The sequence below is a fragment of the Zootermopsis nevadensis genome, unplaced genomic scaffold (genome assembly GCF_977971745.1).
Source record: "Zootermopsis nevadensis isolate Lab colony 2312 unplaced genomic scaffold, Znev_1.0 Znev_ptg000016l, whole genome shotgun sequence".
Taxonomy (NCBI): Eukaryota; Metazoa; Arthropoda; class Insecta; order Blattodea; family Termopsidae; genus Zootermopsis; species Zootermopsis nevadensis.
In genome coordinates this window covers 6,434,199-6,452,179 of record NW_028259148.1, presented here as the reverse complement: position 1 = coordinate 6,452,179, position 17,981 = coordinate 6,434,199, and the positions used below count along the sequence as shown (strand labels likewise).

The 17,981-nt window shown below is 39.2% G+C and overlaps 1 protein-coding gene across 1 annotated transcript in view; it reads left to right on the top strand.

The window, feature by feature from the left end:
- The first annotated feature begins 10,742 nt into the window (after window positions 1–10,742).
- Window positions 10,743–17,981, top strand: part of ck (unconventional myosin-VIIa ck) — a 46,580-nt gene continuing 39,341 nt past the window's right edge. Inside the window, exon 1 of the mRNA XM_022079698.2 lies at window positions 10,743–10,881. The gene's annotated coding sequence lies outside the window, so the exon portion shown is untranslated. The remainder of the gene's footprint in view (window positions 10,882–17,981) is intronic.

Genomic DNA, 17,981 nt, shown 5'->3' with positions numbered 1-17,981 from the left:
GCCTGAAGACGGATGTTGGAGTCCGCATGCAGCCTCGGCGTTCATACTTTCACGTTCAGAAGGTGGTCTTCAGTTTACTAAATGAGGAAATTCAATATTTGGACTGGCGTCTAACTCCTTAGACCCAATAATCGCTGTTACGTTGTCAAGAAATCCCCGCTTTTTGTGTAACTTGAAGTTTCTTTAGCACATTCCTAAGAGACCACAGTTGGGCGCTTTGCTGAGTCAGATGAATCCATTCCATACCTTCCCATCATATTTTTAAGATACATTTTAATATTATCTTCCCATCTATACCCAGGCTTTAAAGGTGTCCTCTTACCTTCAGTTTTTCCAACGAAAAATGTGTCTTTAAAGATAAGATATTTGTTATCTTCTGACACTTTAAAATTTAGCATCTTTTTTATTGAACGCAAAGTAGCCTCAGATTTTTAGACGAAAAGTGCGCTTGTGTGTAGGACATTTTTTCGTAATTTGACACTAAAACTTATGTGAGTTCTTTATTCTCTCATGAAGCTCAGAAAAGTTGTTGGTTGTGCGACAGAAGACAGGAGATCCGATTCCCGGCTGTGAAGAGAATTTTTCGTTTCTCCATATGCCGAGATTAAACGTCCGTGTGAGTACCAGAATTCGAACCCGGGTGCAGAATCGTAAGCAATGCTGAAGAGTACAACCAGAAGTTGGTGGGTCTGCCGCGTCATGACGCACGGCGATCCTCTCGCTAGCGGCCCTAGACTTCCAGCGCGTCATAAAACAACCAAGACAGCCTAATTAATATGGCGGCTAACATCCCTACGTTGGTGTACGGGAGATTTTGAAAGCGATCTTGTGGTGGCGTGGTTTTCTTCAGTCCCTGCGGGGTGGTACCTTAAAATAGGCCGCGACTGCTTGCTTCCATTTCCTTCCCAGTCCATAAGCATCCAATCGTTGGATGATGCTAATGAAAACAGATGAGAATGTTGTGGAACATACTACGGTGAATTTTCCCGGGTTGTAAAAGAAATAGACACAGCAGTCTGGAAGCTGTTTGACCGGTCTGTGCTGATGACTCTCGTTACGCGCATCCTTGTCTGATGTGGGATCCAGGGAGCCTCTTGAGCTGACAAAAGGCAAATGTAAACGTCAACTCCATTGGAGTACTTGCATACATTTTCCACGAATTTATGTTCCACACGAGCGTTGATGTGTCCAAAGGCAGATAGGATCTATTGTCTCGTACCCAGTCGTCCAAAGGACACTGCACTCCATGGAGTCGGATGTTCGTGGGTCTCAATGAAGTTCTCACTCTGTGTCATGCACCATTTTATTTTCTTACAGTGAACCTTCCTAAAAGAAAATTGACGACTTTCGGTATATTGCATCGATCCAAATTAAAATTCAATTAGTGTGACAAATTTCATAGTAGACATTACCACATTTGATCGAAATCCATTACTTTTCTTCTATTTAAAAAGAATATATATCGAAAAAAATTTCAAATAGAAAAATGAACAAGATGAGGCTCTATATTATTATGCCAAAAGACAATTATACGTTCGAGGAATCGTGTTGATTGACAAATTTGATAAAATTCCAATTGAGATTCCAGATTCTCACGTCGGTGGTGATGAAGATGGCTATCTTCTGGAAAGTTGCGCCTCGTAGACTGACAGAACTTCACTGACGTTTCTGGGTCCTTGCTGCTTCCACAATCAGGATGACGAATAAGCTGCTCGCGACACAGTTCTGCCATATGTTATGGCGCAACAATCCAGAAGACAGCTATTTTAAAATTCCAATCGATTCAGTGAATAACATTTGTCACGGGACTGTAACGAATGTAGCTTTATATCGTCTTGGACTGGAGGAAATTACACAATGTATATATTTGTGTGAGAGACGAGAAATGTATAGGTTACGTTTTACCCCCCCCCCCAAAAAAAAAAAAAGAACTACTTTGAAGATTACGCAAATCGGAGGATAATATTAAAATTAATTTTAATGAAATAGGATGGAAGAGTTGAGAGAGTGAATGGAATTTGTCATTATAGAATCCAGTGGAGAATGAATCATCGGATTTTATAAAAGACGATTAATTTCTCGACCAACCAACGAACTGTTAGATTTTGGAAGAGGTGGCTCTGACTTTCTCAGAGGACCACAAAATTTCTCTTCTCGCCGGATCTGTTTGATTAGCCGTGACCTAGTCTGTCAGAACAGGATTCAGTCAATGGACCTTCAGAATGTGAGTCACACATGCTGGAACAATACCGCCCATTTTTTCGTTCAGTTTCAATAACTGCTAGGTGATCCTTGTACGTAAAATATCATAAAACGCCTTTGGTGAAATCAGGTCAGTCTGTATACTTGTCAGCACCCAGAACCAGCTCTGGTCGCGCACAGAGAATTAAAACGCAGCTTTTCAAACCTTTTTTCTTACTTCAGAGATATTTTGGCCTCTAAAACAATGATAAACTCTAAGACATAACCGACACACACAAGCATATAATTTTGTGGATGTATATTTGAGTCTTCCTGTTGTGCTGTGCACGTAATTACAATAAATATTAGTCAATCTACACAGCCATTTCTTTGCCAACAGTGTTTTTTTTTCTGTCATTACATGTTTCGACCAACTTGTGATTATATTCCGGTGGCACACAAAAAGGTTAATTTGAACTGTATGACGTGTTGATTTTTCATATATGAGTGTGACGTTTCCTGAGAACAAAATAAATAAAATAAATTAAAATTAAAACGGCGACTTCCATTCGATCACATCTTAAACATAAAATAGTTAAAATCTTTAAGAAAGTACATTATGTTGCTTTCCGTACTGATACTACACCAATAAGGATCATTTTAGGACGTAGATTAAACACTTAAGGTGTGGTCGAATAGAATTCACTATTTTATTTTTATTTTTTGTATTTTAATCTCATCACGCTCACCACGTCACACTCATATTTGAAAAAAATAAAACAATATGCCTTGCAGTTCAATTTAATCTTTCTGTTTTACCTGAAGATAGCCACAAGTTGACCGAAACATGTAATGGTATAAAATAAGACGCTGTTGGTAAAAATTTGGTTATTTCGATGAAATAATAATGAAATGTGATTTATACTGTACCCAACTGAGCTGCAGACAGATACTTTGAATCAAGATTTTTTTTAAAAAAATTCTGTTATTTACATTGAGATTATTGGAAGGAATTTTGTCATTTTAACGTGAATCCTGGAATATGGTAGGAAAGGCATCCAACATTCTATTATAGTATTTTCTTTGCACTAATTTATCTGTCGCGAAAACATTTCTCTTTTCATGCTGGATTTTGCTTCTGTAATGAAATCTGCCATAATATAAACTGATTACAAAAGTGTAACAAACTATATGAGTGAACGGATAACTTAATTAAGTCAGTGATTAATGATTAATTGCTGTGAATGGGTAGTAATTGAGTGACGTGAAATTTTAGGTTCTCATGGTGGGAAGTATAAAAATGACTGTCTTCTGGATTGAATAAGACTGATCGCCCTAATGACTGAGACAGTAAGCACCTCTGAAACGTCGGTAAATTTCTACCAGGCTACAGGGCGTAACAACCCAGAAGACAGGCAACTTCCGGTTGAGTGATAGTCTTAAGTGGGTGAATGAGGGAGTGCCTGAATAAGAATGTCGGTTTTTAAAGATGAGAAGATGATCAGAGAGTAAAATGATGTTCCTTTTCGTTTGTTGTGATTGTAGGTCAGACAGGCTGAAGGCCATGCAAGCATCACGACAGCGGAGGTTCCGGGTTCAACTTCCTCCGGATTATGTCGGCAGCCTCTCACACACACAGTCGGCATTTGCAGATTCCGACCGTTCTGAATCTCACAACTCATCTGCTTGGATCGATGGCTATTTAACGACGCTTCATCGGCTATAGGTGCTGTAAAGCGTCGTATAATATAACAGGATAATTACTACTCGGTAAAGAGGGCCAGTGCCACGGTGGTCTAGCGGTTACAACGCTGGCCTTGTAATCCTGGGGTCTCGGGTTCGATTCCCGGCGGTCCTCGAATTTATAACTTGTGTTGGGCAAGGCCGTGGTCTAGGCAACACGGAGTTTTCCTCCGTGGCATCCCAACAATTACTCCATTCACACACAGAAGAAGGCAATGGCAAACCACTTCTGGATCATCTGCCAAGAACGTATATGAACAGGTCCCAGTCCGAGAAAAGGATGGAAGGATCCCGTTCATATGGACCTGTCGTCAGACAGAACACTAAATAAATAAAAAATATAAATATATAAAAAGAGGGCCGGAGTCAAACGTAATACCTGTCGACCAAATCCCTTTTTGCCGCGCACGAAATAATTATGTACTGTGAACTGCGAACAGAACGGACATTTCTGGAGTGTAGTGTTAGTGACGTCACATTACCTGCGTCAAAGACAAGGGAAAAATCCACGAGGCTGTGAGAACGTGCCACTAGCTTTAAGTAACATGTGCGTTCGCTTGTGTTTATTTAACGACGCTGTGGGCAATTTCTTAGTCTATATATGTCATGTAATGTCGTAATATCTAACTCTGCACGATGAACGTCATAAATAGCTTCTGGTGTGGTGAAAGTGTGCAACGAACTTCTTTAAAATTCACAATCCTTGTTAGAAGTAAGTCCACGAGGAATGACTATTCTTGGGAGAGACGAGAAATGCGAACAAGATGTTTGTCTGAAAACTTTAAAGAAAGAAACCACTTGGAAGACCTAGGCGTAGATGGGTGTGTAATATTAAAGTAGGTCTTAAGGGAATAGAGCTTTAGGTTGTGGAATGCATGTGGCACAGGAAAGGGACCGTTTACGAGCTCTTATTAACACGGCAAAGAATATTAGGTGTGGAATTTCTTCTCTACCTGAGCAATTGTTAAAGTTTTCCAAGCGGAACCTGCCCATTGCAGTTGCGTTAGTTCGGTACGCGTTCCCAGTCGGCAGCACCAGCGCCTGAGAGATGCGCGCACTAGCGGATAGGTCCGGTTGGCTGTGAGCCGGATGTTCAATACATCACGTGCGCGTGTCAGCATTCCAGCACGAGAATCCTGTTCGCTCCTCACGACAGATGTGATGGGACCGCTCGCATCTTTGTTTACTGAACTAGTAAAGCGAGGCCATTAATCACACAACGAGCATTCAATAACATGTCGTAATAACTACCTGCGTTGCTTGTTCGTGCGTGGTTTGATGATGCTGCATCATCTGTATGCACTAATTAGATTGTGGTAGGCTCTTAGGATGATTGTGTACCATGATGCGTTTAAGATGAGGAAGTAATCGTGGCCTATTTGATACCACTGCTCCAACATTCTCCCGGAAGTAGTCCGATCATCAGACCATGGATACATATAAGGGGCAAGGAGGTAAAGCCCCATTATTCTTAGTCTCGGAACGAAATGGAAGAAGGTGAATGGCCTGGAACCCGGGTAGATCCCAGAGCCGTCTGAATGTAGTGGCAAAGAATAAAATCGTGCCGTTGTCAGTAACTGAACCCCGGTCTTTCAGAACATGGTCACATTGAGCTGTATTGAAGCCTATCCTTTGGAACCCTAAAATTTATGAAGCGAATGGGGCATGTTCTCAATATTCTTGTTTCCTACACGCAGAGTCTGATTAATGAAAGACACGAACGTAATTTGAGCTTGTAGCTACTGATTGGCGCGTACAGTAAATAAAGTCGGATTACCTCCAGTCTTAAGAAGTATCAAAATATCGTTTTTCGTATGAATAAATCACAAAGCGACAATTTTTGTTCACTTTTCTACTAGACTCCACAGATCTGATTACACGCAGTTGCTTCGTTACCCCGAGCCGGCTCTGCAACCCCTACGGCAGAACTGTGAAGAGTTACATCTACTGCCGCAGGCGTTACTTGATGAAGCGGACATTTACGTGTATCGCCATGCAGATTGCAGGAGGATATACTGAGAGACAAAGACGAAGAACTCATTACGTATTCTAAGTACATTTCACTTTTAAGATATATTTATTTTTCAATCTTTTTTCTCTATCCCTGTCTTTCTTTCTTCCTTGTTTGATATTTTCTGTGTCGATAACAAAGTACTCGGGTAATTCGACATAAATTGACAGGGGGACCGCACGGGTCACTTCGAGCCCCTTCAGCACTCCGATGGTGTTGAGAAATTTTATTTTTTAAAAAATCTAAACCCTGCCCGAGCGTCAAGCCAAATAATGACAATGAAATTGATATTACACTGAGTAAACATTTATATTAGGCGAATGTTTCGATTAACAAACATTTTAGTTAACTTTTCATTCATGTGAAGAATGCGACTATACAGGTAGGACTCGGTTTACGCCGCTTCACTTTTGCGTCTCTCATAGATCACGATTGGAGGGGGTGATGAGTCATGATTCTGCCCGACTTCCTACACACAGATGGTCCCGACATTGTAATAAAACTATAGTGCTAAATGATAAACTACGGCCTAAAATTTATATAATTAAACAAAAAATCGAATATAAAATGCGACGAGAAAAAGCAAATTACATTAACTACAAAGCTTTCAACGGAAGATTTAGAAGGGCTAGCTGAATAACTGTCCAAAGAAGACGCAGATGAAAGTGAAGCTGGATCTGCAATGTCGGTTAGGACACTGACAGTGAAATCAAAAGAGGCTATTGCTCTTATTAATAAGGGATGTGAGATCTTCTGTAGCAACGACCCCAACTGGGAGCGGAGCTCAACTGTTTAGGGAGGAATTGAGACAGTTCTACAGACATACTATAACTTATTATCAGAAAAGAAGAAAACCAAACAGACATCTATTCTAACGTTTTTAAAGCAGTAAATTTTTTTTCGTTTTCTAAAAAATTATTATCTTAATCATTATACAATTTTCAATACTTAAATTTCATAAAATAAAACATTTTTCAAGTATTTTGTGTTGATTACTGAAACTCTTGGAACGGAACATAATGTATTTACATGTTTTCCCATTATATTTTTGCTTCAATTTACGCCACTTCATTTTACGCCGGAAATCTCATGAACCTAACCCCGGCGTAAACCAAATCTTACCTGTACTTATTTTTCAACTTACCTACATTTCTAAATTTATGGATGGGAAGATCGCGAGTTAAAATACGTATCTTTCTTGTCGTCCAGTAGGTTGGTTTAATTGAATACAACTTTCCTTGAATATTTTTATTCAAATAACTCACCATCGTCACGAACTTTTAGATTTGAGGTTGGTTTAATATCTAGACTTATATTTGGGAAATAAAATGTACAGTCAGTCGCCTTGGTGCTTAATTAATCAATCACCATGCCACGTAGGCGTATGAAGGAGTAGAGGAATAGCTACACATATTTCTTTACCCTCTGCACTGGATAGAAATGGAAATACATTCCCCTACCGGAATCAAACCCGGGTCGTTGAGCCGATAAGCAGGCACTCTGCTGTCTGAGTCCCCCGATTCCATCTTGGCCTGGTTATCGGTAACCACTATCGAAAATGTTCGTGGCATTCCTCATCCCCCCGACACGAATGTCCGAATGTCTTGAAATAGGCCACGACAAGTTTTTTCCAAATCCTTACGCACTCATTATTTACGCTCAACTATGTATATCATTCGACACTAACTTCTGGAGCTGATATAGCGTAGCGTCATTTAATAACATATGAATAAATCTTCCTTGGTAAGAAACTCTCAACACTGGGTATTTGCAAATATTTGAATTTTTGTTTTATATTTTTATTAAATTATCCCGCTTGCCTCGGCTTGCATACAGTTGAAGTGAAACTAGTTTTGTATAAGACGTGCCAGTTATTTTGCTGTACGCAAGCCTTTCGCCGTGTGACGCATCACATTTGACGCAGTTGTGTACGTCCAGCGTCATATGTCAGGGTTTCAGTATCATCGTCGGTGAAATGAATTAACAGCAAATGGTCAAGGAAAATTCCTGGAATAAGAAACAAAGAATGCGGCTGGTCTCGGGGCGGCATGAGAAAAAAAATCAGACTTGATTCCAGGATTTTCGCTTTTTCTGAAAAAATGACGAGTTGAAACACGGCAGTAAACAGACACTCCATTCCGAAGTAGATTTTTATAAAATTTACCATATTTTATTTTCGTACTAGACACTTACTCTGATATTAATTTATAGGAAATTCAGATGTAACACTTCACAGTCTAATTTAACTTTCAGACACACGTTATATCTTAATGAGGTCTGTATCTACACTTCTTTCGTTCTTTGAGGGAAAACAAAGGCTTACGAGATATTCTACTGTTATTTTGTCCTTGAGTTTTACCAATAACAAGTTCTGTAACGAAGTCTGGAAACGAAAAAGGACTTTGTTGTGGTTGTGGTATGCGGTGCTTGAAAGACGGGAGCAGTTTCTTAATCTCGTTGTCGGATGCACTGTACAGAATATACAGAGCATGACGGACAGACATACACTATGTCGGGGGTGGGGCAGTCTTGTTTAATGCAGAGTGTCCCGTTTAAAAAATAACCATGTATTTGTAACTTTTGGTGACATCACTTTAACAAGTTTATTTAAATGTTTTGTTGGAGAAATTCATCGTATGTCCACCATCTTATCGAAGATATACAAACAATTCCTTCGCCCCGAAATGTTATCAGTCTGTTGTTTTATTCGGTTCTGCCTTGTTCAGATACGCATTGCTAAATTATTCACAAACAGCAACAGATCATTGTGTTGCGGAGTGATGTTTTTGCGCATCTGGTCTGAGCAGCGGCCTAGTAAGAAGGATGTATTCTTCTTCATTTCATTTTTTTGAGCATTCTTCCACAGAAGATTATCACCAGATCCTTTATTATTAATTTTAAGATTAAATTAATTAAATGATTCCACCAATATGAACAAACATTAATAAGAATTGGAATAATCACAATAATCATAACAACTATTCAATGATGACAGATTATCTCAGAGGAATTTGGGAGAGTCTATTTCATGACCTGATTCTGATGTGATTTTTGTATCTTAATACGTGATTGTTTTTGGGTTGCATTTTAAATGGTACAGTTTCTATATAGTACGCTTATACACACAATGTTTAATAACATGAAAACATAATTGTAAAAATCTTATATTTTACATTTAGGCTATATGAAATCAGTATAAATTCGGTGTCTTCTGGGAAGACCACATTAGTAATTTATTCTTCGTATCCTCGGCCACTCTGTAATAGGAACATTGTATAACAGGAAATTGTTTTCATGGAATTAGTCATAGAACTGGATATTTTCAGATTGTACGCATTTAATGTTGTTCTTCGAACTGAGAACTTAAAAAATACAGCGTTTTATCATGGCCCAAGACAAAATAATCACCAATAATCACCAGTCTGTACCACTGTTATTTCAACAGATTACCCAACGTGTGGCTATACCTGTTTTAAGTTAGAACTTCGAATATAACAGCTGCTAATCCTGTCCTGACGAAGCAGAACCATGAATAGACACGTAGTGCCGCCTCACGACTGTAAGTTTCATTGTCAACTTCTTCAGGTGAACTTTCGTTAAATACGTAACACGACGGGCGATGCATATTTGTATCTCGGAGACTGAAAAAAATTGCAGGCATTCTGACAAACTGATAGTTGCTCAGCTGGCAAAGAGTTTTCCGAATTTTATGCACACAAAAGCTAAGTTAGATTAATGCAGTCCGCAGATTTATGATCTATTTTAATATTATCCTTATATCAAATCCAAAGCCTGTCAAGTGGTATCTTCCACGTAGATTTTCAAGTTTATATCTGTGTGCAGTTTGAATCTTCCGCAAACGAGCTACATGTCCTGTCCATGCCATCCTCCTTAATTTGATCATCCTAATAACACTTTCTTTTCTCTACCGTTATTAAAAACAATTCTACAGCACTAATGTACCAGACTGCTTGATAGTAATTCGGTTAAAATCTCGACCGGGGGGGGCTACCGACTCTTCTGATCGAAACCTGGTTCTTCTCAGTCTCCCAGAAGATCTAGGCGAAGATAAGAGGAAGATATGATATGTTTATTCACTTTATCATACATAGATTTCAGAGGTTGGGGAATAATTCCCTGGTATTTTTCTCCACATTCTGCATTACCAGGAGGAAGAAAGTAATATGGATTTTAGAAAAATAAAATGTGTACTGGATTAATCGAGGAGTGACGCTAATCACTCATCCCTATATAGTGCCGAGGTTAATAATGTGTAGGAGCTATACACCTCTCCTCTGAAGCGCCTGTAAGGCGTATAGTGGGACAGCTTTATTTTATTGGATTAATCTGGAACAGGACAGGGGTCGGTAGTGAGCTCTTGTGAATACGCTAATGAACCCTAGGGTTCTGTAAAGGGGGTGGTTATTTTTACTAGCTCAACTAGGACTCCGCTCTATGTAGTTCCAGCCGTATCAGTTGATATAATATCGTTAAGTAACGTCTGATCCAATTAAGAACTATCCTAATGGCACATAAGGATGTATTTTTCAAGCGTAACTTCCCGAAATTTTTCACAATCACTGTAAAACCCACATAATTGGACTATTAATCAGATTCAGAACGAAAAGAAAATTTCCTAGAATTATAATATATATATAAATAATCGAAGAGCCAGGACGATGAGAGACATCTACTGTAAGAATTTGGAAACGAGAGTACTTGTTGTTCAGCCAATGGTCACTAGATGTCGGGTAAGTGCAACGTTTCGTTCTATGACCGGAGGCATTGTACATAGCTGTACCTTGACACGCAAGTACGTTTGGTGGTTAGCTTGCCACAGGTGCCGGGCGTATAGAAAAGAGATGTGAGGTTGATGTAGTGATAAAAGTTATTGAACCTATGGATTTTGTGTGAACAACTTATCGACTCTGACCTTGAAGACGAACGTGAGTAAATGTTTGATTTTACGTATCTTCTACTTAATTTACTGATAGGATTTTGTTCTTAGATAAGTATACCTCCGGTTTGTGCAGTGTTGCGTGTTAGCTGTGATGGTACCAGGTGCCTCACGACAAGTATGCTGGTCTGTATCCAGGTGAAATAAAATGTTTCCAGACTAGGAACTTGAAAATAAGTACCTTGTTGAAGTACGTGTTCGGCACTTGGCATTTTGTGTGGGTTTTCATGAAGTTTAATGAAGTCAGGGAGTATGAGACGGGTTGGGCGTGTATTTTATTTATTTGTGATTTATTTACGGACGCTGTCAGTAACTCAAATTATATAACACAATGATGGGCCGCATAGTGAATAATGTTGTAAATTATGTGGAAGGAAGCGGCCGTGGCTTAAAATAATGTACTATGCCATACGAGCACTTTGCTGGCCGGACTGAGGAATCCCACAGAAAATCAGAACACCCAGTTTTCGAATACGAAGCAGACGTGTCAACTGCTTGAACCCTGCGTTTGGTGTGGACATGTAATACGCATGGGAGAGGTGAGAAATTCACATTTTAGTCGGAAAACATGATGGGAAGGGACAACGTGTTGGTCGGGGAAGATATTAAAATTTATCCTAAATAGGATGGGAGGATGACTGGATCATCTGGCTCGATTGGGGTGTTGGGCGGGCTCCTGTGAACACGATAATGAACCTTCGGGCTCCTTTATAAACGGTAGGGAATTTTGTGATCGGGTTAGTTACTGTCAGCTTGTCAAGAAGGTCTGTATGCCATGCGGTTATATTTGAAATCGCATTAGGTCTAGAGAGAGTAATATAACCTCAATTATGTTAATAATATCTGAACATCGACGCGGCCTGACAGAATTATTTTGCAGCAAGAAGAGAGAAATTACAAAACAATACTATTAAATTCTATGGAAGAAAATGGAAAACATTCTTCTAATACATGCTTGGGGCAGCTGGTGTCTTCCCTGTAAGTCATCAGATTTAAATTTGGAATAATTTGATCTGTCCCTCGCGTGTTACATGATCCACCCATCTCATCCTCTTTAATTTTGATTCCTCTAATTATGTTTAGTCACGAGCATTAATTTAAATTAACTTACATGTTCGTGTCTTATTACCAGAATGCAGGACAAAATCATAATATAAAGATAGATAATATCAAAAGTTTGAAAATGCGACAGAGTTAACATATTCGGAAATTACAGTAGCAAATAAAATGAAGTTTATGAAAAAGTTAAGAAAGAATACATTGGGGGGATTGCTTACTGCCATCTTTTGTCTGCCTGTCTGTCTAAAAACAAAGCTTAAAATAGAATTGTAACTCGACTGTATAGACTGACTGTAATTATGTCTACATAGACTAACTATATAAGTTTGTCTATGTAGACTGATGTCTGTACAGAATAACTATAACTGTGATTTTATAGACTATAACTACGACTGACTATTGCTATAATTATAACTCTAATTATGACAATTTATATCAGTGATAACTGTGACTTTATAGATTAATTATAGCTTTAATTGTGTCTAATAGACTAATTGACTCACTGGACTATAATGTAACCTGGTGTTTTCGTCTCTTTAAGAGAAGAACACAGACTGAGAGTGTTTGAGAACAGGGCGCTGATGGAAATTTGGAATCGGGAAGTAATAGGATGATGAGATGAATCATGATTTTTTTTCGCCAGGTCATTGATGATGAGATGGGCAGAGCATTGTGGCATGAATGGGAGAGATGATAAATGCATTTCAAATTTTTCCACAGAAAACCTGAAAGCAAGAGACGCTGATGAGAGGGTAACATTTTTGTGTGTCTTCAAGAAATAGCGAGTGAGGGAGCGAATAACCGCCACGGTGGTCTAGCGGTTAGAACGCTGGCCTTGTAATCCTGGGGTCTCGGGTTCGATTCCCGGCGGTGCCCGAATTTATAACTTGTGTTGGGCAAGGCCGTGGTCTAGGCATCACGGAGTTTTTCTCCGGGGGCTTCCCCGGTTTCTCCGTGGCATCCCAACAATTACTCCACTTTCATCATCATTTCGCAAAAGGGGGTCACAGCAAGAGCGTTAAATGTCGCGGTCCCGATCGAACCCATGTACTGATGGGTCGTGAATCCTGCTAACCACCAATGCACACAATCCTGAATGGTGAATGAATTAAATTAGATCCGTTGAGGCCGGGGTCCAGTGGCGAGCTCTTGTAAAGACGATAATGAGTCTTCAGCTTCTATGAAAAGCGTGGGATTTATTTCGCATCCGAGCGACTGTCAGCTTATCAAATAGGATCTTACTTCGTGATGTTGGTTAGTTGATGCATCTCAGTTTTCGAACTAAAATTCCGGGGTACTGTTCGCCGCGAAAGTTACGAATTTCTGCCAATCTGACGAGGCTTTGGCTTCTGCAAACGGCGGTTCAAGGGTGACTTGGACACTTTCTACTTTGAGGCAACAGTTTCTTTGTGTTCAGTGACGTGACAGGTAAATAATTGGATATGGGGCATCGACAGCTGACGGAAACGAACCGGATTTTAATTTTCTCTTTTCAGCCTCGATATCCTGCTGCAGAATTATTGAATACGGAATGGTGAGATCATGAGATTAAAAAAAAACATATATTTCGTCTGTCGGGGCAATTAGTGACGAACAGGGTACTTGAAAGTAAGAAAATAAAAATTATTAGCTCCATCGGAAGCCGACAGTTGCCTAGCTAGTCAAGAAATTTCCGTTGTGTTTGTAAGATCTTGTTACTGGATCCTTTCCCGTATCAGATGAATCTAATTCACACCATAAAATCCAACTTCCTGACGTTCATTTTAATATTATTCTCTGATTGACTCCTAAGAGCCTCAAGTGGTCTTTCATCTTTATATGTTTTTCAATCAAAATTCTGTATCATTTATGCGTGCTACATGCCCGATTTGCCCCACTTTCCTTGATTTCGACCCAGTTGAATTCTTTGTTGTTGTTGTTGTTGTTGTTGCTGCGTCAACAGGCAGAAGGCCAATTACAGATACAGCACAAGAGAATAACACAGGAACACGATAATAAATACAGAAAGGTAACAACGAAGATATAATAAAACATTATATGATTATTGTAGATGTGATCATCCAAATAATATATAATGAAGGTTATATTTATTATGCGTTTGCTCCCATCACCGGTTCTGTTCTTATGGAACTGAGATTTAAATTCTCGAGCCACTTCACCCCTCTTGGGTCCAGATGTCCTCCTTAGCTTCTTGTTTTCACACACTCCCAATCGGCGTTCTTTTCTCAACATCAGAACCCGCAACACAGGTAAAACTGTCTTCTGTCTAAAATGTAATGTAACGTCACAACCTGTTGTTTTGCATGGGTGTTAAACTTGGTCTGTGATCCTACGTGAAGAATGTGGATGGAGGGTATATGAGATTAGGGTACTGAGGAAAATATTTCGAACTGAGAGGGCGGAAGCAGCAGAGGATTGAGACAGTTGCATAATAATTAGCTGTGTAATTTGTACCGTTAATAAAAAAATTATTGGGTTTATCAGGACATATAGTACACATAAGAGATGCGTACAGCATTTTAGTGGGAACACTGAGAGGATATTAAAATAATTTTAAAAAATGAGGTATGAGAATGTGGAATAGATACGTCTGGCTCAGGATAGGATCTTGTAATCAAATTGATTTCATAGAAGGCGGGGTATGTCCAGCTGAGCGACCATCAGTTTTTCAGAAGGAACTCCGCTATATGGAGCTTATCTTAGTGACAACGCCCGCTAAGTGGCTATGTGACCCTGGTGGGGGACAGACATTGGCGGCTCACGTGTGATGGTAGGACCTAATTGAGTGTTTGTGAGGACTTGTTTTGCTCAGGTCAAGGCTGTGAGTTCACTGACCACCAGTCCCCGCTCGTCTGTTCTACTGTTTACGCTTGCCTGCCTGCCCAGGTACTAGATAGAATATGTGCTCACAATGTGTAACGCCTCTCCGGTCATTATGGCCCAACACGTTTGAGAAGCATTGTTGGATTTTAGCGTTATGCAGGATAACAGTCGCCTGTGCTTGTTTTCCGATTGGCTATTCTTTCCCAGGAATGCATTGTCTGGAATGTTTCTTTTTCCTTTTGAAAGTTATCCATGGGGCCATTTTGCTTAGATCAGCGCGCTACGTCACGGCCCGCCATTCTGTTTGATGGCAACTTCTCTCGAAGCATGCACATATTCTTTGTGTTATCCGTACAGCCACGCCTCCTAGAAGGTCTCCTCGGTTGTGACGCCGTGTGGTCTTGTAGGTAGATGCCAACGTTTCGGAGGAACGTACTGCCACTGTAGTCAGAGCGTTACGATCCAGAAGACCGACGTCGACACCATGAATCTGTGCCTTGCTCTTAGGATGAGAGACGTTTTACACCCGGTTCCTGAAGTTGTGCTTGACAATACAGAAATAAGGCCGATTACAGCCAAGCAGGAAAATAATACCTCAAAAATCGGTGGATAACATTAAAACATGGTCCAAGTGTGCAATATAGAACTTACAAGTATGGATGATGAAAAGTCAAAATAAACTTTAATGGTAAATAATGTCATGTTTCATCTGGTATCGAGATGTCCTCAAGGGAGACAGTGTTTTTGCCAAAAATGTCAAAAGATCTGCACAAGTCATTTGAAGCAGTAACTCACCTGGCAGAAGGACTTTGTCTTAATGATCTGCTCACGCGGAAAAGTAGAAAGTATTCTAATTTGCTTCGTAGGCACACGGATACCAACAGTGTCATTGGTAGAGTGACAATTGATTTTGCCCTTGAAAACATTAGTAAGAAACACAGCATCGAGATGTCGTCATCTCGATGCTGTGTTAGCAAGTTTAAATTACTTAGGATAAAAGCGTAATATTGAAAATGATTGCTCTCTTGTGAAAGCAGTTGAACAAGCCTTGCTGATTGTGGTCTTCACGGCAGAAGTTGTCTGGAAGAATGCTTTTGCTCGACGTATACTAGCACACCGTCGCCGCCGAAGGGCCATCGTATCCTTGTAGGAATTTTATTTTTAAGCAGGGCATCTAATGAAGTTATAGCATTGGATAAAGGCTGAAACTGATTAAGTATTACCTAATCTTATCTTCGTAAGACGTACCTAAGGCCATTATTAAATAAGTAATAATGAAAATACGGCTATCAGTTTTTTGATTGGCTCATACCGAGAAATAGCAGAATTCATCGTGACTGAAATGTAGAGCTACAGGCTTATATTATGCGCTCTTGGTGACAAGTACAGGATATTTCTGGGCAGACTGATTTTCCATTCGATGCAGACAGACATTTAAAGAAGTTATTACATGACGTATTGACATGATCAGTTCTCCGATCCGCAACTACTCTGCGTGTTGCTGTTTGGTACTCTGTTTAAATCTGTTTGTAACACTTAAAATGGTGTTCTGAACTTTGTGTGTAACTCCCAGTCAGTACCTAATAACAGCTATGTCTGAGAGGTGACAGGTTATTCTGTCAGTAGAATACACCATTGCATTCATCTCACGCCTTGCTGGCCACGAACGAAGAAGACATGACTTCTGAGGTTGGTAGGTGGATGAAAGTAAAAACGTTAAAGGAATTCGTCCTTGTCCTGTTCATAACTTCTAATAAATTTTATTATGCGAGGATAATAACTGTATTTTATTCTAATACGAACTAAAAAACTGAGCATCACGTAATTTAGAATTTTTCTATCAGTGTGCTATTTATTATGTACTCCAAGCAAACATCCAAGTTACAAGAGTGAGTTTCGGATTATGAAAAATAATCCTGTGTTTCAATATATAATGGTTCACAATTAAATTGCTGGAATGGTGTTTTTGTGCAGAAAGTGGCAACATTGGTGACTCAGCACAAGTTGCATCAGGATTACATTTTCAGCATTTTTGTCTTGAATAGTTGTGATTGCTTTACGTGTTTGCTGGCACATCGATTTGTTTATGGGGAAAATCTGACAGAGGAAAATTTATTTAGAACTTTCAGCTACAATGTTGAGCGATTTGACTTAACGAAAAAATCGGTGGAAAAGACCTGAGAGAATGCTTCTTCGTTGATGTTTACTTGCATAGTCCTGATTTATCTAACGACTCTGTCATATATAAGAATAAATATTGTACAGCAAGACAATGGTTTCACTAGAAATGGATTGTAAAATCCCGGTGACAGGCGGAGAATAAATTGTTGACAATCTGTTAATATCTTAGATGACGACTGTACAAAATATTTCTTCCTTTGGGCAAAGAATAGTTTTCACTTTTGACCCAAGAGCAAGAAAGCATATGCTAATATGTAAATTTTGTTGAAATGTTCAAAAATCACTACAGAGTCACGTATAACAGAAACGTTATACAAATAATTACATGTTTTTTATTGTACAGACAGAAATTTTGGTGGCCGCTTGTCAGTCAGTTGCCCACCGCTGTCATCCGTGCCACGAAGCTGACGGTGGTCATTTTGAACACCTACCTAGATTCTCTAATTCACTAAGTGCTATTGCTGACGTATGAAATGGTTTAGTTTATTAAATGTCTTTATTTCATTGATTGAATGTGTGTTTACGTCTCTTTGGTGTATCCCGTATATAACTTATGAAGCTAGTACCATTCTTAATCAAATTTAAGTTATCAACTATCGTACATAGACCTGTTTAAAATCTAGTAAAATGTTGTAACTTGTTAGAATCAGTAATGCACTCAAATGGTGTTGTATATGCAAATATCAAACAGCATAATTATATTTATTATTTTTTGCAGGGCGCTCAAAATATATGCGAAATTAAATTACCAGATAAAATGGAGTTTGGTATGAAAATAAGTATTGTGCGTGCCTAAGTTATAAAAGTAAGACATTGGTTGCTTTATGATAATGGCGTTTGAAACAATATTTACAAGATTTTTATCTTCAAAACTGAAATTCGGAGAAGAAATGAAACACCTAAAATCTTCTCCTAATTTTCCTTTAAAGATAAGAAAAGTGTCCGGTTCTTGATATTAATTGCAGGGTAATCAAGTGCGTGTTCATAAAAAATATGCCTAATAATTTATCTCGTCGCTGCAACACA